This window comes from Hemitrygon akajei, chromosome 6, assembly GCF_048418815.1.
Source record: "Hemitrygon akajei chromosome 6, sHemAka1.3, whole genome shotgun sequence".
Taxonomy (NCBI): domain Eukaryota; kingdom Metazoa; phylum Chordata; class Chondrichthyes; order Myliobatiformes; family Dasyatidae; genus Hemitrygon; species Hemitrygon akajei.
In genome coordinates this window covers 27,131,744-27,159,173 of record NC_133129.1, presented here as the reverse complement: position 1 = coordinate 27,159,173, position 27,430 = coordinate 27,131,744, and the positions used below count along the sequence as shown (strand labels likewise).

General features: G+C 43.0%; 1 long non-coding RNA gene across 1 annotated transcript in view; it reads left to right on the top strand.

Moving 5' to 3' along the window:
• The window catches only part of LOC140728924 (uncharacterized), a 67,999-nt gene extending 40,783 nt beyond the window's left edge, over positions 1–27,216 (top strand). Inside the window, exon 4 of the long non-coding RNA XR_012099211.1 lies at positions 26,785–27,216. This is a non-coding gene — a long non-coding RNA (uncharacterized lncRNA). The remainder of the gene's footprint in view (positions 1–26,784) is intronic.
• Positions 27,217–27,430: the final 214 nt, after the last annotated feature.

Sequence of the window (27,430 nt, the reverse complement as noted above, 5' to 3'; positions counted from 1 at the left end):
TGGTCCCCCTAGGATTCAATGAGAGATTCTTTCTCTGTGGGGATACTTAGCAAATCTATAGAACAGTAACTGTAAACAGGATCAATGGACAAAAAACTGTGCATATAAATAAATAGCAATAAATAATGATCATAACAATAACAAGATAAAGAGTCCTTAAAGTGAGACCTTTGGTTGTGGGAACACCAGAAGTAGATTGAGTGTAGTTATTCTCTTTTGTTCAAGAGCCTAATGGTTGAGGGGTAGTAACTGTTCTTGAACTTGGTGGTGCGAGTCCTTAGGCACTTGTACCTTCTACCTGATGGCAGAAGTGAGAAAAGAGCATGGCCTGGGTGGTGAGGATCTCTGATGATGGATACTGCTCTTCATGTAGGTGTGCTCAATGGTTGGGATGGCTTTACCCATGATGTACAGGGCTGAATCCACTATCTTTTGTAGGATATTCCACTCAAAGGCATTGGTGTTCCCATTCCAGGCTGTTGACGCTTAAGGAAAAAAAAATATGATCATAAAAGAAAAAAAAATGAACATAAAAGATAGGAGCAGCAATGAGTCAGATGTCCCCTCACACCTGTTCTATCATTCAATAAAATCATGGCTATTTCATCAGCGTCACCTTCCTATGCAAATAGATCTCCTAAATTTATTATGCCTGCCTTAAATGTGTTCAGCTGTTCCTGTAGCTAATTCCACTGATTCACTTCCATCTTGCTGGATGAAAAAAATTCATAGTCATAGTTGTCAGGGCAAACACAGGTTTTTTTTGCCTGTTGTATTTATGTTGAACATCTGCTCTATTAAAATTAATCCCAATTGCCTGCATCAATTCCATATTCCTCTATTGCACATTCAAGAACCAGTCAAGATGCTTTATAAATGTTTCTCTTTGTACCCATCTTTGAATGGATAAGTTCTAATAAGACCAGACATTTTATGATGTTTGAATGCATAGGGAACTAGAGCATGATCAGACAGAGGTGTATAAAATCATCATAATCGTTATGTGTATGGTGGGCGATCAAGGTCTTTCCATGACCATGATTGTTTTTGGCAAAATATTCTACAGAAATGGTTTGCCATTGCCTTCTTCTGGCAGTGTTTTTACAGGACGGGTGACCCCAGCCTTTAACAATACTTTTCAGAGATTGCCTGCCTGGCGTCAGTGGCTGCGTAGCCAGGGCTTGTGATGCACACCAGCTGCTCATACGACCATCCACCACTGCCTCCCATGGCTTCACAAGACCCTGAATGGGGGTGATAAGCAGGTGACCTGCAGGCTAGTGGAGGGAAGGAGTGCCTTACGCCTCCTTTGGTAGAGACGTATCAACATCCTACCACTCAGTATAAAATCAAGAGAGGTGTTTTAGTACTGGTTACTCAAGGTTGTTATAGCCAAAGTGTAATGGGGATAGGCTCCCAATACCTATTAGATGCACTCAATGGTGTGTGCTTCAATAGCCTCTGACAACCAAGTCCAGCCTCTGGCCTTCACATGTGGTTCAGCTACTAGCCCTGCACAACTATTTCTTCTGATAGGAGAAGGGGCGGAGGTGGTTTACTGGCACCTTAGATGCAGTTGTTTCGGGCAGATGGGGGTCATCAGCCATTATTGGTAGGTCATCTGGGAGAAGGAAAACTGCCTTACGGCTATACCCACTCATGGGGTAGGCTTCAGGAGTGAATCCTGAGGGAAAAATCCGGAGCTGGCATCCCTACGACAGTCGTACGTTGAGTTTAATGCTGACTGGCAACTCCTGCGATGCTGCTAGTGCCAAACTGTACTGGTCTCTGCTGTCCCTTTAGGTTCATTGGATCCATGGAGTGGGGAAGCTTGCTACATGGGAAACAGCTTGCTCTCCATATTACACCACCCTGGCTTTGCATATCTAGACAGCTAGGCCAAAACATCCATGGTCAGCCAACAGAGGCCTCAGAACAACGACGGCATGTCTAATAATACTAATCCCAATTAATTCCATATTTCTCCATTACTCATTCAAGAATCTGTCAAGATTATAAATTTTTCTCTTCATGTATATCATGAATGGATGAGTTATTAGATCAGAGCTTTCATGATGTTTGAAAGATTAGGGAAATTGGGGATGGTCATATTGAGGTGTGTAAAACCATCATCCCATTATGATTAATGTGTATAATATGAGCAATCATGGTCTTACTATGATCATCATTGTTCTAAGCAAATTCTTCTACTGAAGTGGTTTGTCATTGCCTTCTTCTGGCAGTGTCTTTACAAGATGGGTGATACTAGCCATTATCAATACTCTTCAGAGGTTGTCTGCCTGGCGTCAGTGGTCACATAGCCAGGACTTGTGATACACACCAGCTGCTTATATGATCATCCACCACCTCCTCCCATGGCTTCACGTGACCCTTATCAGGGGGAGGGGGTGCTAAACAGGAGCTACACCTTTCCCCATGGCTGACCTGCAGACTAGCAGAGGGAAGGAGCACCTTTGGTAGAGACGTAGCTCCACCCTGCAACCCAACATTAGATATGAACTTGTTAAGTGGTGTAGCAGGATTGAGAGCTGACTCGTCTACTCTTGCTCCATATTCACGATTGTTTTTTTTATGCTCAGTGCTATCAAGTTGAAATCACATTTTGATTTTAATGATAGCTTGCTGTGCTTAAAGTGGATGCTACTAAAGGTGCACTCTCAGCGATGCAGAAACAGCTTCTTCCCCTCTGCCATCAAATTTCTGAAAGGACATTGAACCCATGAACACTACTTCACTATTTTCTTTCTTTGTTTCTGTTTTTGCACTACTTCTCTTAATTTAACAATTTAATATGCAGATATAATGTGTACTTACTGCAATTCAGGTTCTTTTTCTATATTTGTCATGTATTGCACCATACTGCTGCTGAAAGTTAACAAACTTCAAAGCATATGCCAGTGATTTTAAGCCTGATTCTGATTCTGATTAACAAGTCTTTATAAAGGGTCTTGGCCCGAAATGTCAACTGTTTACTCTTTTCCGTAGATGCAGCCTGGCCTGCCGAGTTCCTCCAGAATTTTGTGCGTGTTCCTTTGGATTTCCGGCAACTGCAAATTCTCTCCTGTCTGATTCTGATTCCCTTTTCTCCTCATTACCTAAGTGATGACACTTAAAAAGGGTCTCATTCAGTTGGAAGTGCTTCCGGTAATCCCGGTGGGATGAAGAACAGCACGATAAAAGCATAAATCTTGTACGGTACTTAATTTATTGCAAGTTGAGAGGTCCGCAAGGGAATTGAAGGCTTTTTCAGTGCGGAAGACTGTAAGAGTGCATTATGACTGCTGCTCTCTACTTTTGCTATCATGTTGCTGTGGGCTCCTTTGTCCCAGTGTTTGCATAGGCAAATAAACATGTGTTGAGCTATAAAAAAACACTATCCTACATTAAGGCAGTAACTCTCAGCCAGACTGTAATATCTAGGCTGTAGTGTCTTGAAGGTGTCTGCAAGTGGGGTGGATGCTGGTTAGATTCAAAGACTCAAATATTCAAAGTACATTTAGTTTCAAACTATGTCTTAAAAAATAGATTTTTATGTATTACCTATTCGTTAAATGGGTTTACTGTTCTATGCTGTTGCTGCTTTTACACAAATGCATTAGTAGCTTACAGACATTTGATTTATGGGTTTAGCAGGACAAGAGCAGCATGGGTTCATTCAATTGTTATTAAATGCCTTAATAAAATGTCTTTGTGGTGAATCTGTGGAGTTCATTTCCACAGACAGCTGTGGCAGGCAAGTCAGTGGGTATATTTAAAGCTGAGGCTGATAGGTTCTTAATTAGTAAGGCAGGAGAATGAGGTTGAAAGGGACAATATATCAGCCAGGATGTGATGGCGGAGCAGACTCGATGGGCTGAATGGCATAATTCTCCTCCTATGTCTTATGGGCTTATAAAGCATGCAGTATACAACCCTGAGATTTTCCTTCCGAATGAAACACACAAAACAAAAAAAATCCTGGAACCTGTTCAAAGAAAAACATCAAGCCGCACCTTCCTCCACATGCAAACAGCAGAAATGGAAAAATTGAGCAAACATCACAGAGTGTAAAACACAGAATCGAAAGAGTCCAGTTATATTCATTTTAGCTCAGTTCATTTCAATCTAACTCTGTGTAGTTAGTTATCTACAAGCTGCCCCAATCAAAATCCCCCAAAACAACCACCAAAAAAAAAGGAAAAACTAGAAACACTACGTAACGTGTACAGGGGGTCCAATCCACAAGCCGTGTCCATTAAACCCAAGACTCCAGCTCAATCCTCCAGCAGCATTGAGCGAGACGGAGGAAGAGACAATTTGAACACAGGGACTTCCTCCAGGAGCCGCAAGTGAGAGGCTAGTAGATGGCGCTGAACACCTGCTCACCTTCCACTCACGCCTCAATGATTGCAACATCTAAAAGAAGTTTGGATAGGTAAATGGATGAAAGGGGTTTGTAGGTTCATGATCCAGGTGCAGGTCAATGGGGCTACCTTTTTGGCATGGATTTGATGGGCTGATGGGCCTGTTTCTGTGCTGTTGTGCTCTATGACTTCAGAATCAGAATCAGGTTTATTATCACCGGCATGCGACGTGAAATTTGTTAACGTAGCAGCAGCAGTTCAATGCAATACATAATCTAGCAGAGAGAAAAAATAATAATAAATAAAATATAAAATAATAATAATAATAATAAATAAACAAGTAAATCACTTACATATATTGAATAGATTTTAAAAATGTGCAAAAACTGAAATACTGACATGTACCAAAAGTGATTAGGCTAGAACCACACTGCAGAGGAACAGAGGCCCTTTTGGCTCATCTCCTCCTTGCAAACCATGATGCATATCTATGCTAATCTCATTCATCTGCATTAAACCTGAATCTCTCTATTTATTTCCTAATCAACCATCAGTCCCAAAACATTTTAAACATCCTAATTTTATCTGACTACCATCTCTTCTGGCAGATTGCTCCAGAGAGCCAATCCACACGGTGTGAGAAACCTACCTCAGATCTCCTTTAAATGTCTCTCCTTTCATTTTAAACCCATGCTCTCTGTTGCTTTATATCCCTGCCCTGGGGAAAAGGGTCTATTTATCCTTTCTATGTCCCTTGTCATTTTACGAACCTCCATAAGGTTTCTTATCTCAGTCTCTTGCATTCCCATAAGAATAAACGGAGTTTAACTAATCACTCCTTATGACTGCAATTCTCCATTCCAGGCGATTTTCCGTCAATCTCTTCTGCACTTTCTCTATTGCTACCACATCCTTCCTGTTGTGTGGTGACCAGAACTGTACACAAGCATGGACAAACCACTATTTTGTACCACTGCAGCATGAAATCCCAATTCTTATCTTCAGCGCCTTAGCCTATGAAGGCTAGAATACCAAATGCCTTCCCCACTCCCCTATCCAACAGTGTTGTCACTTTCAGGGAGTTGCAGACTTGCATCCCAAGCTTTCTCTGTACTTCAATACTTCTATTGTCCCTGCCGTATTTGTTATATATCCTACCAGAATCTGACCTCCCAAAGTGCATTACCTTGTACTGTCTGGAATTAATTCCATCTCTGTTCAACCTTCCAGCTGATCTAGTTCCCATTTTATCCTTAGACAGCCTTTCTACACAGTTTAAGCTCCACTAATGATTGTATCGGCTGCAAACTTACTAATCATACCTTCTCAGTTGGGGCTAAAAGTCCCAGCATTAACCCATACAATATATATTATAACAAATCTATGGGATATTTACTATTGCACCGGAATGGTTAAAAAAATATATCATTTTCCCACTCAGCTAACTTTCATGTTCACAATGAATTAATTAGATAAAGGGCTTAACTGCACTAAACAATGTAATGGTATTGAAGAAGATATTCAGTGCATTATGCCTGATGACCACCTATGAATAATCTTCAGATTAGTCCCTCGGATGTATATATACATTTATATGGCACCTTTTGCTACTCCAGCTGGTTCCAATGTGCAGAAAAACTATGAACATCCTTTATCTACCTGTTTTTTTGAAAATTCAACTGTTTTGAAGTGTGTCACTCCTGGTTCTGTTCTCTGTGCTCCCTTTAAAATCAACAGGACCAGTTTCCAGAGCAGCACACACAAAATGCAAGAGGAACTCAACAGGCCAGGTAGCATCTGTGGAAATGAATAAACAGTCGGCATTTCAGGCCGAGACTCTTCCTCAGGACTGGGATGGAAGGGGGAAGACACCAGAAAAAAAAAGTTGGGGTAGGGGAAGGCGGATTGGCTGGAAGGCGATAGGTGAAGTCAGGTAGGTAGGAAAAGTAAAGAGCTGGAGAGGAAGGAATCTGATAGGAGAGGAGAGTGGACCATAGGAATGAAGGGAAGAAGGAAGGGTACCGGGGGAGGTGATAGGTAGGTGAGGCCTGAGTGGAGAGTAGAAGAAAGGGGAATGGGGAGAGGATAATAAAAAAAGGAAAAAAAGACAGAAGGAGAAATTGATGTTCATATCATCAGGTTGGAGGCTACCCAATTGGAATGTAAGGTGTTGATCCTCCACCCTGAGGGTGGTCTCATCCTGGCAAAAGAAGAGGCCATGGATCAACATGTTAAAATAGGAATTGGAATAAGAATTAAAATGCTTGTCCACTGGGAAGTTCTACTTTTGCTGGATGGAGCAGAGAAGCTCGACAGCGGTCCCCGAGTTTACAGTGGGTCGCACCAATGTAGAGGAGGCCGCATCGTGAGAACCAGACACAATAGATGGCCCCAAGAAATTTGCAGACAATGTATTATCTCACATGGAAGGACTGTTGGGGCCCTGAATGGAGGTGAGGTAAGAGGTGAATGGACAGGTGTAGTATTTCTCTTGCTTGCAGGGATAAATGCCAGAGAGAGATTAGTGTGGAGGGATGAATGGACAAGGGGATCATAGAGGGAGTGATCCCTGTGGAAAGTAGAGAGTGTAGGGGAGCTAAAGAGGTGATTGATGTTAGAATCCCATTGAAGATGACAGAAGTTGTGAAGAATGATGTGTTGGATAGGGAAGCATCAATGGTAAAGGAAACACTGTTCTTTGAAGGAGGACATTCCTGCACTTGTAGGACCGACCAAGGTAAGTCTTACATAATGAACAATAAGACACTGCAGAGTACGATAGAACAAAGCAATTTGGGCACAGAGATCCATTATTCATTGAAAGTGGCTGCACAGGTAGACAGGGTCATAAAAAAGTTTTGACCTTCATAAATCAATGTATTGAGGACATCTCTGATGTCCTGGAAAAAAAAGCCTCAATCTGGGAACAGATGTGGTGGAGACAAGGGAACTGAGAAGATTGAATAGCATTTTTACAGGAGACAGGGTGCCAAGAGGTATAGTCAAGACAGTCGTGGGACAGTCAGCAGACAGTTTGTCTCCATAGACAGAGACAGAGGTATTGAGAAAAGGGAGAGAGGTGACAGAAATGGACCAAGTGAATTTAAGGGAAGGGTGAAAGTTGGAGGTAAAGTTGATGAAATTGACAAGCTCAGCATAGGTGCATGAAACAGCACCAATGAATGCAGTCATCAATGTAGCACAGGAAGAGTTGGGGAGCATTACCAGTGAAGGCTCAGAACATGAACTGTTCCATGAAGCCCACAAAAACGCCAGGCATAGCTGGTATCCTTGTGGGTGTCCACGGATACCTATTGAGCCTGGAAAAAATGGGAGGAGCTAAAGGAAAAATCGTTGAGGGTGAGAAGTAGTTCTGCCAGACAGTGGAGGGTGGTGGGGGAGGGGAACGGGTTGGGTTGGGTCTTCCATTGAGAAAGAAATGGAAAGCTTTAAGGCCTTCTGATGTGGGATAGAACTGTAAAAGGACTGGACACAAGATGGTAAAAATGAGGGGAGATTGAGAGCATGTGAAGTGTCATGGATGTAGGTGAGAACAGACTGAACCAAGGGGATCCAAGGGCTTTTTCATGCTCTTTTTAAGCCCATTAGTGTCCCGTTCCAAAACTTTTTAAAGTCATCAGAACCCCATTCCTATGTCCCCTTCAAACTCACAGGGAACTCATTCCCTGCCCACTTTGAACTGCATTGGGGCCCGATACTATGTTCCCTCTAAACTGATCTGGACCCAAACCATCATTGATTTTAAACTAATTGGAGCCTCATTCCCATGTTCTTTTCAAATTTATAGTATCCAAACTCACTGAGGCCCCGTTCTCACGCTCAAGGATCCTCCTTCCCAATGTCTTTAAACTCTGGGGCTTTCATCCAGCACTCCCTTAAACTCCATTTAAACTCAGCAGCCACATTTGTGATGTGACTATGCAGTACTTAAGATTCAAGATTGTTTAATGCAATTACCAGTACACGGGTGTAGGGAGAACAAAATAATAGTTACTCCAGATCTGATGCAGCACGAAAAACACAATAATGAACACAAGAATAATAAATCCCCCCAAAAAATATAGATACATAAGATAGCCTTTATACTTAGATAGATTATATGTACATGAAGTGATGCTGGGTACAGGAATGACAGGCCATAAAGTGATTCTGAGGAAATGATAACATAGTGGTGCTGGTGTGGGTTGTTGTGGGATGGATTAATTGGAGGAGGTGTTGATCAGCCTTACTGCTTGGGGAAAGTAACTGTTTTTGAGTCCGATGGTCCTGGTGTGGATGCTCCATAGGCTTCTTCCTGAAGGGAGTGGGACGAACAGTCCATGAGTTGGGTGGGTGTGACCCTTCATGATATTGCTGGTCTTTTCCTGGCATCTTACTAGATATATATCCTTGATGGCTCTCAGGCTGGTGTCAATGATGTGTTGAGCAGTTTCGACTACCTGGCGTAAAGCCTTCCCAGTGCAGTATCCATACCTTGCAGTGATGCTCTCTATAACGCATCTGTAGAAGGTCATATGTGTATTGATGTATTGATCAGTATTGATGTGCATTGTCAGGCTCTCTCAGCCTCCTCAGAAAGTAAAGGCAATGGTGTGCTTTCTTGATTGCATAGAATGTGTTCAGGGACCACCAGAGGTTTGTGAGATGTGCACTCTCAGGGGCTGTTCTGAATGAGCTGGAAGAAATCGAGGAAAAACTGCTGCATAAAGTCCGTGAGATACTTTGGAGGTGGTTCGTAGTGTGGAAGCTTCGTTTGGAGTTTTTCTGTCAGTTTGGACTGGGTTTGTTGGCGGCTGCTAACTGCGTAGCTCTCAGCTGCGGCCGCTGGCAATTCGCCAGGAAGCCGGTTTGCTTCAAAAACCGGAGACAAATGCTGTTGTTCCCCCACTAACATTGTGACACAGTCCCTCCTCCTTTATAGTGGTGATTCTCGTTCGGTGTAGGAGCCGGAGCATCATCTGTTGAGACGTCTCAACCTCTCACAGTCCAGGAGTTCTTCAGAACCGACAGAGCCTTTCCTGGCATTAGAATTTCTGGTGCTGAGCCAGCAAGGTACTGTCGAGTACAAACTTCTCCAGACAGTTACTCTACTTGCTCCAGGACTTTAAAACCGACACCGCCGTATATTTCTTGATTTGGACATAGTGCCAGCAGGCCGGACCGGTCTCCAGGGAGAGCAGGCCTTCGGGGAGTTATGCAAAGGCGGCTGCCTCTCCAGCCTCGGACAATGCCCTGTTTCAGTCGGTGGAAGAGGAACGCAGGGTGCAATGTAATTTGTGTCCTGGAATTACTCTGGAAAAGTTGCGGAGGCCATGAAGGACCTGGTGGGGAAAGCTGGTATTCTGGCCACCGAGAAGGAGTTCAGGAAGGCAGTGTTTTATCTGGAGAATGACGAGTTAGTGCACCAGGCTCTTAGCAGGGGGATCACAGTGGAAAACATCTTCTGACAGATGGAGCTGGTGACAGCTCCCACGCAACAAATTGTCCTCTATCACGTAAAGCCTTTCATCCCCAACGAGGACCTGAGGACCCAAGGGGTATGTTCGTGCCTGGGTAAATATCGAAAAGGAACACGCGTAGTCCACGGAGACCTTAGAGGCATGCTGGGACCGTTGAGCTCCGCAGGGTGTAATTGCCATCTTTGACAGAGATGGAACCATTTTGGTATAATATGTATTATCTATTTGTAGTGAAGTAATTGTGTTAGTCACTGCTTTGTACACATAGCACCGAATTTGTAATAAAGAAATTTTGTATAAAAACAGGAAGTTGAATCTGCTCGCATTGTGTCACTGAAAAGAGGGATGTGAGTTGTGCAATTTCTCCTGATGTCGATAACCATCTCCTCTGTCTTGTTGACATTGAGGAAGAGGTTATTTGCTGGCACCAGGCCTCAAGCTCTGCCACCTCCTCGCTGCATCATCGCTGGTGATGATACCCACCACTGTCATGTTATCGACGAACTTGACAATGTGATTACTCGGGAGTTTACACGCCAGCCATGTGTGAGTAGACTGTACTGCAGTGAGCTCAGCAAACAGCCCTGGGGGGCACCCATTTTGAGGGAAGGGTCTGTTTCCATGGTGCATCTCTCTGTGACTCTCTGCAAATTCTCTACACCGCACGGCTTAATTGACACCGTGAACTTCCCATTTACTCACAGGACCCAGAATTATCACTGTGAGTTGGGAATTTTCCTGATTATCATAAAGGCTGATGGTCTGTCAGGCAGGATGATCCTAGGTGGATGAATTTTAAAGAATACGTTGAAAGAGATGGAATTTAAATAGCACTTTCACCTCTTAATTTTAAATCAGATCACCAGTAAACATGGGGAAGTACACAGAGTCAAACAGTATCATAACATGGAAGCAGACACTATGACGCAACTCATCCGTGCCTACCAAGGTGGCCATCTCAGCTCAGCCAATTCGCCCACATTTGGTCCATACCTGTAAAGGAGGGATTCCCAAACTTTTTTATAATACGGACCTCTACTATTAACCGAGGGGTCTGTGGACCCCAGGTTGGGAACTGCTGTGTCTAAACCTTTCCTATCTATGCACATGTTCATGTACTCGTTAGATGTTGTTGTCGTACCCGTCTCACCCGCTTACTCTGGAAACTTGTTCCATATTGAGCCACCTTCTGTGCAAAGAAGTTGTGCTACGGATCCTTTTGAATCTTTTCATTCTCACCTCAAACTTAGGCCCTCTTGTTTTTAATTCCTTTACCTGGAATAAAAAGGAAGGTGCATTCACACCATATATACTCCTTATGATTTTATACATCACCTCCTTAGTCTCCTACGCTCCCAGGAATAAAGTCCAAGCCTGCCCAACCTCTTCTTATAACTCAGAACCTCGAGTCTTGGCAGCATCCTCCTAACGTCACATGAGTGCATTGTCAAATCCCAAGGTCAATGCCTCACCTTGTATGCCCGACAATCCACATGAAACTTGTTTTTTTGGAAGAACAATGAGGCATATGAGTAGGTTGTTGGCTTTGGCAATGAATGTCAAGAGACTTCCCAGTTCTCTTGCTTAATCATTTGTAACATCTGGGTCAAGGGGACAACTACAACTAGCTCGTGACTACACAAGAAACCAGCTGAAGAGATTATTCCAAGCAATGACTGACTCAGGAATGCACGTGCAGAATGAAAGTTGACCTTTGACCTAAACACCCCACCACTGGTGAAGCAAGCAGCTGGTCAGCAGAAACAGGTCAGAAAGTCAACAATGAATAAGCAAAATAAATAAATGCAGCATCAAAAATAAATACTAAGAGTGAAACATGTGCTCACCACAGAGGACAGATCATTGTGGAACCTGTCAGTCTGGCAAATATTTGTCAAGTATGACAAGTAAATGTTTTTTAAAATGAAATGAAGTAGAGGATAGCTGATGTTACGATGCAGTAAAAATAACCAAAAAAAATGGAGGGTGTAGAATTAATCACCAGCTCCAGGCGGAAAGAAAAAGAATTGGAAACATTACTCACCCAGCAAACTGCCTTTGCTAATATCTCATTTCTATTAAAACATTAGAACAAAAACTTCATGCCACCGAAAAATGCTCTCCCCCAAGTAATTAATCTGATCAACCATTTTAGCTAACCCCCCACCACCCCCTCTTTCTATTACCTCAGTCACTGCACTGTAAACACTTTAAACCACTTTTATAATGTTGTTTATATTGTAAATATATACTATTTAATTATTCATGTACATTTTATTCCATATCTAGCTTTATCTCAGGCAATACTTCATTCTGTATAATTGTTCTATAGTTGTACCGTGGAGAGCATTCTGACAGGCTGCATCACAGTCTGGTATGGAGGGGCTACTGCACAGGACCGAAAGAAGCTGCAGAAGGTTGTAAATCTAGTCGGCTCCATCTTGGGTACTAGCCTGCAAAGTACTCAGGACATCTTTAGGGAGCGGTGTCTCAGAAAGGCAGTGTCCATTATTAAGGACCTCCAGCACCCAGGACATGCCCTTTTCTCACTGTTACCATCAGGTAGGAGGTACAGAAGCCTGAAGGCACACACTCAGCGATTCAGGAACAGCTTCCTCCCCTCTGCCATCCGATTCCTAAATGGACATTGAAGCTTTGGATACTACCTCATTTTTCAGTATACAAATACGGTATTTCTGGTTTTGCACATTTTTTAATCTATTCAATATATGTAATTGATTTACTTGTTTATTTATTATTATGTTTTATTTTAGTTATCATTATTATTTTTCTCTCTCTGCTGGATTATGTATTGCATTGAACTGCTGCTACTAAGTTAACAAATTTCACGTCACGTGCCGGTGATAATAAACCTGATTTTGAATCTGTTGAATGTTGCATGTCGCACCGACACACCACAGCAAAGTTCCTAATACATGTAAATGTGTATGGTGAATACAGCTGGTCCCTGATCCTTCACAAAACACTCAAGGTGTTGGAGGAAGTCAGCAGTCAATCAACTCTGCAAGGAGCTGGTTAACAACTTCCTTTATAGTTCAGTCTGCAGCATCTCACGGAAGGTGATTCTATGAGCAGCACACGAGAAATGCTGCAGGATCTCAGAATGCCGGGCAGCGTTTATGGCGGGGAATAAACAGTCGAAGTTCCAGGCTAAGACTCTTCATCGGGACTGCTTTGTGTGTGTGAATATCAAAATGGCCGCAGATATAATAATCGGGTATGGTAAAGAGCTGACAGGTGGCTGATGGTGTAGTTGCATCCACTCTGGTCCTCAAGGCGAGTGGTCCCGGGGTTCGAATCCGGCCAGCTCGCGGCATGCTGGGTTAAGTGTAGAGATAGCGACTCAAGGAAAACAGACACAAGTGCAGTGATGAGGTGGCTGCCCGATGCACCACAAAAGGAATAACAACAAAGAGCTGACATTATTACATCTGATCTTCTTCTCTGCAGAGGCAATTTCACAACCTCTAGAATGGAATGGAAAGAAATAAATGGGGGAAGATGAAAAAGAAGGGTGGGAGAGTAGGGAACAAAAGCAGGCTTCCCTAGAAATTCAACCCCTGCCTCACTCAGCTTCACTCATTGCACTAAGCAGTGACAGTGCATTGAACTTTAGGAACTGAGTGGATTTCAGAGGCAGAGTGCAATGTGCTTGTTGCAGCTCATGGCTTGCTTAGTGCTAAAGTGAGGCCTCCCTTGGTCAGGGCTGACCATGGACGTTGTGTCCTAGCTGTCAGGATACACAAGACCACACAGTACAATACAGAGAGAGTAAGCTGTTGGCCACGAAGCAAGCTCCCCTCTCCATGCATCTGATAAATCGAAAGGAACAGCAGAGACCGATACAACCTGGCACCAGCAGCCTCGCAGGAGCTACCAGTCATCACTGAACTCAGTGTAGGACTGCCTTAGGGAATCCAGCTCCGGATTTATTCCCGAAGCCTGCCCCATGAGTGTGTATAGCCACAAAGCTGTGCAAGTTTGAGATCAGAGTTTTCATTCTCCTAGATGAGCTGCCAACCACAGTTGACGAGACTCACCTGCCTGAAGCGACTGATTTTAAATCGCCAGTAACCTGCCTTTGCCCCTTCTCCTGTCAGTAGAGATGGTTCTGCTGGGCTTAGTAGTCATGAATGAAGACCAGGGGCTGGACTTGGCTGTCAGAGACTATTTGAGGTGCATGCCATTGGGAACATTTAATAGGTAGAGGGAGCTTGTCCCCATTACAACCCCCAGCTATAACAACTTTAGGAACCAATGCTAAAATGAGAAGTGAATTTATGTAACCCTTCTATAAGGTTCTTAAATACGCTACAGCTATGAGCGTGTTTTGGAATAGTCATTGTTCCTTGTATAGGTGGAAAATTAGAATCTGGAACTATTTAGGTCACAGCAAACCTATTCCTCTGCATACAGTTCCCGATCCTACACTGTCAAAGAGTCTGTCAGAGTGAGGGACTATTGATTAACAACCCTCCAAATCAGAGGTCTCCAAAGATTCACATTCCCCTGAGTGAATCTCTGGCCAATTTCTTTTTGTCAGATTCTGACTCTTGGCTTTGCTCCCTCAAGCAAAGCATTTTAATCACATCCACATTTATTTGTTTTCTTTTACACACTGGGTGTTTGTCGGTCTTTGTCCAACTCTACACTTTCAATGAAATCCAGTAGTATTTACATTTTTCTCTGTAAATGCCTGCAAGAAAATGAATCTCAGGGTAGTATATTGTAACATATATGTGCACTAAAAATACAAGTTTACTTTGAACTCTCAACTGTGACAATAATCAAAGTAATGATATTTTAATTAAATTATTTTATACTCAGCCTACTCATATGGTGTTTGTGCAGGCTTGGGAATTAATGTTGCACTCATCAGTTTCATATAAGCAAGTTTGTAGCAGAGCAGGTATTCCAATGAAAGGACATCCGCCTGAAATATTGAGTGGAAGGATTTGACAGGAACAACCGAGAGCAATGTGAAGAAAATTAAATCGATTCAATGCAATGGAATAAATGGGTGCTTGCTGCTTGGCTCAGAATCTGCAGGATTCTTTTTCTCTGCACTGTGTTACCATGACTACTGCAACTATTAACTCTGTTTACCTGCCTCAAGATGCTGCCTGGTCTGCTAAATATTTCTGATATTTCTCTTTTTTTATATTTCCAGATCAGCAGTTTTTCCTGCCCCAGTGCTTGGAATGCCACTTGTCCTAATTTTTTTTTAATTACCGGTACTTTTTTTTCCGTTGTGTCTCCTTTTCCATTAGTCCCTTTCTACTTACATGCCTTCCAAGGTGATTAACTGGTTTTTGCCGCCTTATCTTGGGCAACACCAACATCACTTTGCTCATTCGGTATTGTCTAATCTCCACTGCAACACGAGCATTCACTTCACTCCCCTTGCTTTCTCTCCTTCCCTGATTTTTATCAGATCCCATGCTCTGAGCAAACATCACAGTGGTTCAGCATCAGAATGAGGTTTAGCAACTCTGACATACGTTGTGAAAATTGAAGTTTTGTGGCAGCAGTACAATGCAATACTGTAGGAGCCATGTATCTAGTTTTTTTTTGGCCTGTATTGTATTTTGAATTGCACACTTGTAATGGATAATCTGTCATGTGGCTTGGATTGTAATAGAAGCAAATGAGCGTAGTTACATATTCACACATCGTCGAAGTTCAGTTTAATCTGGTTAGAGCCCCAGGGAGTAGGCTGGGAGGTGACATTTCTCTGTTATGTAGCGGTTTTGGTTTGTTTTCAAGTAACTGCTATGATTGCTAAAAGTTACAAAATAAATAAATAGTTGCAAAAAACAAATGACGAGGTGGTATTCATTGGCTCATGGACCATACAGAAATCTGATGATGGAGGGGACAAATCTCTTCCTAAAACACTGAGTGTTGGTCTTCATTTTCCTGGGGCTTCTCCCAGATGGTAGTAACACCATGAGGGCGTACTGGATGGTGAAGATCTTTAATGATGGATGCCATCTCTGGACGATAACCCTGATGGTGGAAAGGCTTGTGTTTGTGATTAAACTAGCTGCATCTACAATCCCCTGAAGCCTCTTGTGACCCTGGGCATTGGAGCTTCCATAACAGGCTGTGATGCAGCCAATCAGAATGCTCTCCATGGTACATCTGTAAAAAATTACAAGAGACTTGCCAAATTTCCTCAAACTCCTAATGAAGTGTAGCTACATCAATATGTTGGGCCCAGGATAAAGCCCCTGAGGTGTTTCATGTCCAGAAACTCATGCTCACCCTATCCACTGTTGATCCCCTCAATGAGAACTGGTTCTCCCAACCTCCCCTTCCTAACATCTGTAAAACCATAAGACCACAGATTTTGAAGCAGCAATAGGACATCTGACCCATCAACTCTGCCCCGCCCTTTCATCATGGCTGATAAAATTCTCATCCCAGCCCCAATGTCCTGCCTTCCTCCTGTATCCCATCATGCCCTGACCAATCAATAATCTATCAACTTCCGTCTTAAATATACATAAAGATTTGAGCTCCACAGCTGCCTATGACAAAGAATTTCACAGATTCACCACTCTCTGGCTAAGGAAACTTCTCTTCATCTTTGTTCTAAACGGATGCTCCTCTGTTCTGAGGCTGTGTCCTCTGATCTTAGACTCTCCTACATTAGGAAACATTCTCTCCACATCCACTCTGTCAAGGCCTTTTACCATTTGTTAGGTTTCAATGAGTTTATCCCTCAATCTTCTGAATTCCAGTGTATACAAGACCCAGAGCCATCAAACGCTCTTCATATGACAAGTCACTCAATCCTGGAATTATTTTCATGAACCTCCTTTGATCCCTCTCCAGTTTCAGAACATCCTTTCTAAAATAAGGGGCCCAAAACTGCCCACAATACTCTAAGTTAGGCCTCACTAGTGCTTTATAAGTTTCAACATCACATCCTTGCTTTTATATTCTAGTCCTCTTGAAACGAATGCTAACATTGCATTTGCCTTCCTCTCTACAGACTCAACCTGCAAATTAACTTTTAGGGAATCCAGCACAAGGGCTCCCAATACTCTCTGTGCCTCAGTTTTTTGTATTTTCTTTCCATTTTGAAAATAGTCAACCCTTTCCTTTTTTCTACCAAAGTGCATGACCATTTACTTCCCAACACTATATTCCATCTGCCATTCTTTGCCCATTCTCCTAATTTGTCTAAAACCTTCTGTAGCCTCTCCACCTATCTTCACATCGTCTGCAAACTTTGCAATACAGCCATCATTTCCATCGTCCAAACCATTAACGTGCAACGTAAAACAAATCAATCCCAACACAGAACTCTGTAGAACACCACTAGTCATTGGCAGCCAGTCCAAAAAGACTCCCTTTATCCCACACTTTGCCCACTGCCAACCAGCCACTGCTTTATCCATGCTCGAATCTTTCCTGTAATACCATGGGCTCATAGCTTGTTAAGCAGCCTCATCTGTGGCACCTTGTCAAAGGCCTTCTGAAAATCCAAGTACACAACCTCAACCAATTCTCCTTTGTCTATCCTGTTTGTTATTTCTTCAAAGAATGCCAACAGATTTATCAGCCAACATTTTCCCTTGAGGAAACCATGCTGACTACAGCCTATTTTACCATGTGCCTCCAAGTACCCTGAGACCTCATCCTTAATAATCAACTTCATCATCATGCCAACCACTGAGGTCAAACTAACTGGTCTACAGATTCCTTTCTTCTGCCTCTCTCCCTTCTTGAAAAGCAGAGTGAAATTTGCCATTTTCCAGTCCTCCAGAACAATTACAGAATCTGGTGATTCTTGAAAGATCATTAATAATGCCTTCACAATATCTTCAGCCACCTCTTTCAGATATCTGAAATATATACTATCTGGTCCAGGTGACTTATTCATCTTCAGACCTTTCAGTTTCCCAAGAACCTTCTCTCTAGTTATGGTAACTTCACGCACTTCATGCCCCCTGACACCTGGAACTTTCACTGTACTGCCTTCTTTTGGTTTTTAAAAGATTCTCACCTCTACCTTCCCTCTAATTTTTGCTCTATTATATGCCCTCTCTTTGGTTTGTATGTTGGCTTTGACTTCTCTCGTTAGCCACTGTTGTGTCATATTTCCTTTAGGATACTTCTTCCTCTTTGGGATGTACGTATTCTGTTCCTTCCGAATTGCTTCCAGTAATTCCAGCCATTGCTGCTCTGCCGTCATCCCTGCCAGTGTTCTTTTCAAATCAGTTCTGGCCAACTCCCCGCTCATGCCTCTGTAATTCCCTTCACTCCACTGAATTTAGCTACTTCTTCTCAAATTTCAGAGTGAATTCAATCTTACCATGATTACTTGTCCCTAAGTGTTCTTTTACATTAAGCTCTCTAATCAATTCTGGTTCATTGCATAATCAGAATCAGAATCAGACTTTAATCGCCAAGTACCTATGCACATACAAGGAATTTACTTCCGGCAGATGTTGTCTCTCTGCTCATAACAATAATAATGATAAATATAAATGAAAATATAGATTATACATACAGGTAGTGCAATCCAAGTAATAGTTAGCCGACAGTTAACCGGCAGTTAACTGTTCAGCAAAGTGACCGCAGTAGGGAAAAAACTTCTCCAATGCCTATTAGTCTTAGTCTGGAGGGATCTGAAGAGCTGATGTTCTGCTCCCACTTCAGATCCTGAGAGATGGTGGTTCCCAGGAACCTGAAGTTCTCCACGGTGGACACAGGGCTGCTGAGGACTGTGAGGGGAGACATAGCGGGGGAATGTTTCCTGAAATCCACTATCATCTCCTTTGGCTTGAGAGTGTTCAGCTCCAGATTGTTCCGACTGCACCAGAGCGCCAGTTGGTCCACCTGCTGTCGATATGCAGACTCATCACTATTCTGGATGAGTCCGATGACGGTAGTGTCGTCTGCAAACTTCAAAAGCTTCACATAGGGGTTGGAGGAGGTGCAGTCATTGGTGTAGAGGGAGAACAGCAGTGGAGAGAGGACACACCCCTGGGGGGCGCCGGTGTTGGTGATTCGAATATCCGAGGTGACCCGTCCCATCCTTACCTGCTGACTTCTGTTGGTCAGGAAGCTGTAAATCCAATCGCAGAGGTCAGGTGGCACAGTAAGGTGAGACAATTTGGAGCAGAGGATATGAGGGACGATGGTGTTAAACGCCAAACTGAAATCCACAAACAGCATCTGAGCATAGGTCCCAGGACGATCCAGATGTTGCAGGATATAGTGCAGTCCCAGGTTGACTGCATCGTCTACTGACCTATTTGCCCGGTAGGCAAACTGCAGGGGATCCAGCAGGCTGCTGGTGAGGGTCTTCAGGTGGTTCAATACCAAGCATTCAAAGGATTTCATGACTACAGATGTCAGTGCGACAGGTCTGTAGTCGTTAAGTCCTGTGATGGTGGGTTTCTTGGGGACCGGGATGATGGTAGAGCGCTTGAAGCAAGTTGGAACCTCACTCAGCTCCAGAGATCTGTTAAAGAGCTGAGTGAAGATGGGAGCCAGCTGATCAGCACAGGCTCATAGACAGGAGGGGGAGACCCCACCTGGGCCTGGAGATTTTCGGGTCTTAAGTCGCTGGAACAGTCGACATACTTCTCCTTCGCTGATTCTAAGCTGTGATCCAGGGGGGCTGGGCAGAGATGGTGGGGAGGTGATTGCAGTGATTGGGGGATGAGTACCAGTGAGTGATGGTCGAGGGAAGGCAGGAAGAGAGACTGAAGAGGGGGGAGGGACAGGTGTAAGATGGACCCTCTCAAATCTACAGTAAAAGGTATTAAGGTCATCAGCCAAAGCTTTGTTAACCTCAGCAGGGGGGGCAGGGCGTCTCCTGTAGCCAGTGACCTCCTGCAGGCCTCTCCACACCGACAATGAGTCATTAGCTGAGAAATTACTCCTCAACTTTTCGGAGTAGAACCGCTTGGCCACTCTGATTTCTCTGGTCAGTGCATTTCTGGCCAGCCTGTACAGGGCCCTATTCCCACTCCTGTGGGCATCCTCCTTAGCTTGGTGAAGATGTCTGAGTTTGGGGGTAAACCATGGCTTATTGTTGGCGAAGGTCCGGAAAGTTTTTGTGGGTACACATGCATCCTCACAAAAACTGATGTAGGATGTCACAGTATCTGTCAGTTCATGTATATTGGTGGCTGCAGCTTCAAAGACACCCCAGTCAGTGGTGTCAAAACAGTCCTGAAGTTGCTGTTTCACCTCACTGGTCCATTTCTTCACTGTCCTCACCACAGGCTTAGCAGATTTAAGTCTCTGCCTGTAGGCTGGGATGAGGTAGATCAGACAGTGGTCAGAGAGTCCAAAGGCTCTCCCAATCCCAACACCCAATCCCCAATAGCTGACCCCCTAGTGAGCTCAACACGAGCTGCCCTAAAAAGCCCTAGGGATTCTAAAGACTCCCCCTCCTGGAATCTCGCACCAACCTGATTTTCTCAATCTACCTGCAGATTGATGTCCCCCATGACTATTGTAACACTGCCCTTTTGGCATGTATTTTCTATCTTCTGTTGTAATTTGTAGGCCATATATGTACTACTGTTTGGGGGTCTGTATACATCTCCCATCAGGTTCCTTTTACCCTTGCAATTCCTTAGCTCTGTCCCACCATGATTCAACACCTTCTGACCCTATGTCATTTCTTTCTAATGATTTGATTGCATTTTTTTACCAAAAGAGCAATGCTGCCCCCCTCTGCCTTCCTGCCTATGCTTTTGATACAATCTGTATCCTCAGGCATTAAGCTCCCAGCTATAAGCTTCTTTTAGCCATGATTCAGTGATGCCTGCAGGATCATATGTGCCAATCTGTAACTGTGCTACGTTCATCTACCTTATTTCCTATACTGTTCTCATTCAAATATAACTCCTTCAGTCCTGTATTCACCCTTTTCAATTTTGTCTGCCTTTTACCTTGCAATTCATCCTGTTGACTGCAATTTTGCCCTATCAACAGTGTGTCTATTTGTAAACCAGCTTCCTCATCTTCACCACTATTATCCGTCTTTACTACAAAACTTCTTGCATTGAAATGTATGTAGCTCAGGACAGTAGTTGCATCATGCTCAGCCTTCTGATTCCTAAGTTTGTCTCAAGTCTTACCAACATCTGCCTCCACAGCCTCTCCACAAGTTGTTCTAGCACTCTCGTTCCCATCTCCCTGCAACTCTAGTTTATACCCCACCGTGCAGCCTTTAACAAATCTTCCTGTTAAGATATCAGCCCCACTCCAGTTCAGGTGCAGCTATCCATTCAATAAAGACCCCACCTTCCCTGGAAGAGAGCCCAATGTTTCAAAAACTTATGCCCTTCCTCCTACACCAATTCCTTAGCCATGCATTAAACTGTATAGGTCCATAATCAATTTCTTGGTCTTGCTTTTGTTAAGAGCAAAGTTATTGTTGCACAAGTAATCGATGTTTTGCCAAGGATTCACAGCACACTCTTTCCCAATTTTTGTAGTTTATAAAAATAGCATCTATGTGCATTAAATTACACTCTGTAATTCCAACCCATTCTGCTCAAGATGGCAATGGATCAAATTGGCATGCACTTGTAAAAGAATATTTAAGTAAGTGTTATTACTTGCTTAGAAATACGAATAAAGAAAATGAATAAGACATAGATAGAGTTCCACGTGCAGTTTCATGCCAGTACTGATGACCCATCTTAGATTTCCAGGAACTCTGCTTGTTTTAAATCAGCCTGCACAACCTTCTTCTCCCACTCCCCCCCCCCCCCCATTGTCTGTCCAGCTTCATTTTGGACACCACGACCTCTCTCCGTAGTCACCAAGTTCCACAAACTCGATATTTTATTTGTCTAGCTCAAAAGTAATGACTCGTGCATGACAGAAGGGAAAGGAGGAAAAGCTGCTGATTTTCATTTTAGTATGCATGTGTACTTTCCAGTTCAAAATTCCATCAACTTAGTCCCTGCTGGTCTACTCATTCTGATCTGTTTGAGGAAGGTTTGGGACAAAGCATCATCCTGTCCACTTTCCCGTCTCTATCTCCTTTTCAAATGTACCTGGTGATTCTTAATGTCACCATTGTTACTCACCTCACAAACAACAATTTATATAACACATTTAAGTAGCAAAATGTTGCAAGATATGTCATGGGTGTGTTGTCACACAATAAAGACATTGACACTTAGCCTTATTAGGAAATGTTACAGGTAATGAATTGTTCAGCAAGCCATTATTACTAAGGCAATAATCAATCCTTCACCTCAAAGTATGCTCAATAGGGTTACACTTTACTCTTTATCAGTTGTGAAAATGTTATAGTGCAGAAACAAACAAAAAAAATCTGACAAACTGCTTCGTATAGTGGTGGAGTCGAGGACGAAAGCACGGAGCCTCAGAAGAAAAAATCCCTTTAAAACAGAGATGGAGAGGATTTTTTTTTTATTATTAGCCAGAGGGTGGTGAATCTGTTGAATTCTTTTCCACAAATGGCTGTGGAGACCAAATCATTAGGTATATTTAAAGTGGAGGTTGATAGGTTCTTGGTTAGTGAGTGTGTCAAAGGTCAAGCATTCCTGCATAAGAGCGACAAAGAGCTTTAAAAACCGAGTCTCCATAAAAGAGGGGTACTATCTAGTGGAATGGTCATCGTGGGAGCGGTCGTCATTGGAGTGGTCTGAGTCTTAATGGTAAGGCTTTGGCTCAACAGGGCTTTGGAGAGAACAGGCAGAGGTGAGGTAAGTGGGTAAGTTCATTCCTTATTTCTTCTTTCTTATTTAACTCTTGAGAGGATGGGGGTATGTATATCTACAGGCCCAGTGTTCTGTCCTGGGTGTCAGATGTGGGATTTCCAGGAGACTCCCAGCCTCTCCAGTGGCCGCATCTGTACCCGCTGGATCGAGGTGCAGCTCCTTAGAGACCCTGTTAAAAAATTGGAGCTGCAGCTCGATGCCTTCGGCTTGTTAGGGAAAGTGAAGAGGTGATAGACGGGAGCTACAGGAGACAGATAAATGGGTGACTGTCTGGAGAGGGAAGGGAGACCATCAGATACCACCTCTACAGCCATCCCTGTTATGTCAATAAGTATTCCCATTTTGAGTACTGGTTGGGGGGGAGGGGGGAGCAACCTACCTGGGGGAAGCAACAGTGGCTGCGCCTCTGGCACGGAGTCTTGCCCTGTGGCTCAGATGGGTAGGGAACTGAAGAGGATGCAGCCAGTAATAGGGGACTCAATAGTTCAGGGACAGACAGTCATGGATTGGGTTCTGTGTAATAACCCAGATCTTATTAGGGAGCTTGTAAAGGAATCCTTAGGAGGCAGTGATCATAATATTTTGAGTCGTACTGCAAATTGAGAGAGAGGAGCATAAGTCAAATGTATCAATACCACAATGGAATAAAGGGAATTACAGAGGCGTGAGAGAGGAGTTTGCCCAGGTGGATTGGAGGGGGATACTGGTGGGATGATGGCAGAGCAGAGGTGGCTGAAGTTTCTGGGAATAGTTCACAAGGCACAAGATAAATAAGTCACACAGAAGTCGTCGTCCCCAAATGGCAGGAGTAGGCCACCATGGCTGACAAGGGAAGTTAAAGACTGCGTAAAAGCCAAGAAAAGGGCATTTAAGGTAACAAAAGTAAGTGGGAAGCTGGATGATTGGGAAGCATTTAAAATCCAGCAAAAGGCAACTAAAAAGCTATAAGAAGGGAAAAGATTAAATATGAGGGCAAACTAGCCAATAATATAAAGTAGGATACCGAAAGTTTTTTCAGTGATATAAAGAGTAAAAGGGAGGTGAGAGTTGATACTGGACCACTGGAAAATGATGCTGGTGAGGTAGTAATAGGGGACAAAGAAATGGCTGATGAACTTAATGGGTACCTTTCAGCAGTCTTCACTGTGGAATTCACTCGAAGTGTACTATATGTCCATGAGTTTCAGAGAGCAGGAGTGAGAGCCATTCCTATTACAAAGGAAAAAGTACCTGGCAAACTGAAAGGTCTTAAGGTGGGTAATTCACCTGGATCAGATGGACTACATCCCAGAGTTCTGAGAGAGGTTGCTAAAAAGATAAGGGATGCATTGGATATGATCTTTCAAGAATCACTTGAACCTGGCATGGTCCCAGAAGATTGGAAAAATTGCAAATGTCACTGCACTCTTTAAGATGGGAGGGAGGTAAAAGAAAGGAAATTATAGGCCATTTAGCCTGACCTCAGTGTTGGAAAGTGTTGGAGTCCAATATTAAGAATGAGGTTTCAGGGTACTTGGAGACTAATGATAAAATAAGTCAAGGTCAGATGGTTTCTGTAAAGGGAAATCTTGCCTGACAAATCTGTTAGAGTTCTTCAAAGAAGTAACAAGCAGGTTGGACAAAGGAGAGCAGTGGATATCATTTACTTAGATTTTCAGAAGGCATTTGATAAGGTGCCACATGAGGCTGTTTAACAAGATTAAATCCTATGGTGTTACAGGGAAGATACTAGTATGGATAGAGGAATGGCAACAGGCAGGAGGCAGCGAGTGAGAATGAAGGGGGCTTTTTCTGGTTGGCTGCCTGTGACTAGTGGTGTTCCCCAGGGTCAGTATTGGGACCGTTACTTTTCACATTGTTTTGAAATTGATGGTTTTGTGGCAAAGTTTATGGATAATACAAAGATAGATGGAGGGGTAGATAGTGCTGGGGAAGCAATGCGATTGCAGTAGGACTTAAACAAATTGGAAGAATGGGCAAAAAAATGGCAGACGGAATACAGTGTTGGGAAATGTGTGATAATTTGCGTTTTGGTATAAGGAACAATAGTGCGGACTATTATCTAAATGGGGAGATGGTTCAAACTTCAGAGGTGCAGTGGAACTTAGGAGTCCTCATGCAAGACTCGCAGAAGGTTAATTTACAGGTTGAGTTTGTGGTAAAGAAGGTAAATGTAATGTTGGCATTTATTTCCAAGGGGAATAGAATATAAAAGCAAGGAGATAATGCTGGGGCCTTATGAAACACTTGTCAGGCTGCACTTGGAGTTTGTCAACAGTTTTGGGCCCCATATCCCAGAAAGGGAGTGTTGTCATTGGAGAGAGTCCAGAGGAGATTCACAAGGATGATTCTGGGAATGAATGTGTTAACAAATGACATGCATTCGGCAGCTTTGGGCCAGTACTTTCTGGAATTTGGAAGAACACAGGGGGTTCTTATTGAAACTTACCTGATCTCGAAAGGGCTAGATAGAGTAGATGTGGAGAGGATGTTTCCTACGGTGGGGGTATATAGAACTGGAAGGCACAGCCTCAAAATTGAGGGGCAACCTTTCAGAACATGGGTAAGGAGGATTTTTTTTAGGTAGAGAGTAGTGAATCAGTGGAATGCTCTGCTACTGACTGTGGTGGAGGCCAAGCCCGTGGGTAGAGGTAAGGTAGAAGTTGATACTTTCCTGATCAGCAAGGGCATCAAAGGGTATGGCGAGATGGCAGTTGCACGGGGTTGAATAAGATCTGGGATCAGCCATGATGGAATTGTGGAGCAGACTCGATGGGCTGAATGGCCTAATTCTGCTCGTGGGTCATAAGATTTGGTTATGGGGAGTGAGGTTAAGAGGGAAAACAAATGAACCACAATTGATTGGGAGAGCAAACAAGATGGGCAGAATGCCCAAATTCTGCTCATATATCTTGTGCTCTTAAGACCAGGTTAGTTAATCAAGATTAAATTATTTTAGTTTAATTAGCTCTTGGCTGATTATCAACAAAGGTATTTGTTTGGCGCCTATGCTTTGCCAAATGATTTGCTTCACAAAAACTGTACCTAGGCACAGATTTAAGTTAATCAATAGAAGATTAAAGAAGATTTGAAGAAATAGTTTTTGAATTTGTTTATTATTGTCACCTGTACTGAGATACAATGAAAAGCTTGCCTTGGATACTGTTCATACAGATCAATTCGTTTTACAGTGCATTGTGGTAGAACAAGGTAAAACAGTAACACTGCTGAATAAAGTCTACGAGCTACAGAGAAAGTGCAGGTCAGGCAAACAATAAAATGCAAGATCATAAAGAGGGAGACTTTGCGGCCAAGATTCCACCTTACTGTACTAGAGAACCAATTAATAGTCTTATTTCAGTGGAATAGAAGCTGTCCATGAGCCGTGTGATATGTTCTTTTAGGCTGTTATCTCTTCTACCCATTGGGAGAGGAGAGAAGAGCAAATGTCCGGGGTAGGGGAAAATGCCTGGCTGCAGCAAAAAGTAGAAATGAAATCCGAACAGGGAAGATGGGTTTCCATTATGCACTGAGCTATATTCACAACTCTGCAATGTTTGTGGTCATGTGCAGAACAGTTGCCAAACCAAGCTCCATCAAGATAGGATGCTTTCTATGGTGCACGTGTAACATAGTGAAGTCCACAGTAACATGCCAACTTTCTTTAGCATTGGTAAGCTTTCTTGCCTATGGCATCTACATGTTTGGACTGGGATACTAGGAATCTGAAGCACTCAACCCTTTCATCCCCCCAGACCAATGATATAGACAGGAAAATGTGCAAGAAACCTCTTCCTGAAATCAATGACCAGTTCTTGTTTCACTAACATTGACCAAAGACCATAAGATATAGGAGTAGACTTAGCCCATTCAACCCATTGAATCTACTCCGCCAATTTGGACCTGCGATTGCAGAACATCTATTCTTGTAACATTCCATTATATTTACTTTCATTACAATTATCTCACTACAGTCACCAATTAAACTTCTGTTTTCATTCTTGTTTATAACCAATTTGACCAGTGGCTTACTTGGGTTGATTTTCCAAGAATGTCAGCAATAATAAACTTCCTTGTTATTCCAACAGATAATTTGTTTTTTGTATTTTATTAAAACTGCTTCAAACATATGGTTTCTCACAGGAAAGATCAAATTGAGGGAAATGTTGTTGTCATTCTTCACAGATTGAGGGCTCTGGAACTTCCTGCCTGAAGTGACCAACTGTTAGATGATATCAATATGAAAATAAAGCAGAAGTACTGGAAATGACAAGAAGGTTGGACATTATTTTTGGAGAAAGAGAAATAATCTTTCAGAATGATGATGACGTGTTTTTATAAGACCATAGGACATAGGATCAGAATTAGGCCATTTCTCCTATCAAGTCTACTCTGCCATTCGATCGTGGTAGATAAGTGTTCCCTCTCAGCCACATTCAGCTGCCTTCTCCCCAGAAGCTTTGACGCCATTACTAATTACAAACCTATCTTGATTACGTATAAGATCTTGATCTCCCAATTTACCATGTGGTTCCCTTTGCCTTTCGCCCATCTACATTCACAGCTCTGCCTCTGTAGCCGATACACTCTCAACTGCATTCTGTTTTCTTCATTACCTCAAGGTACATACGTATGGCATGATCTGTTTGAGTGGCACACAGGCAATAATCTCTGTACATGTGACAATAATGATAATAATAAAAACATTAACCTGCACCGTCCTTTTAATTTGGTCAGTATCATGATGATGGGAGAATGGTCTTCCTGTCGGCAGAATTTCTGTGGTTTAATGAGGGTGAGATGGAGGAGAGCAGTGGAGAGACGAGGGAAT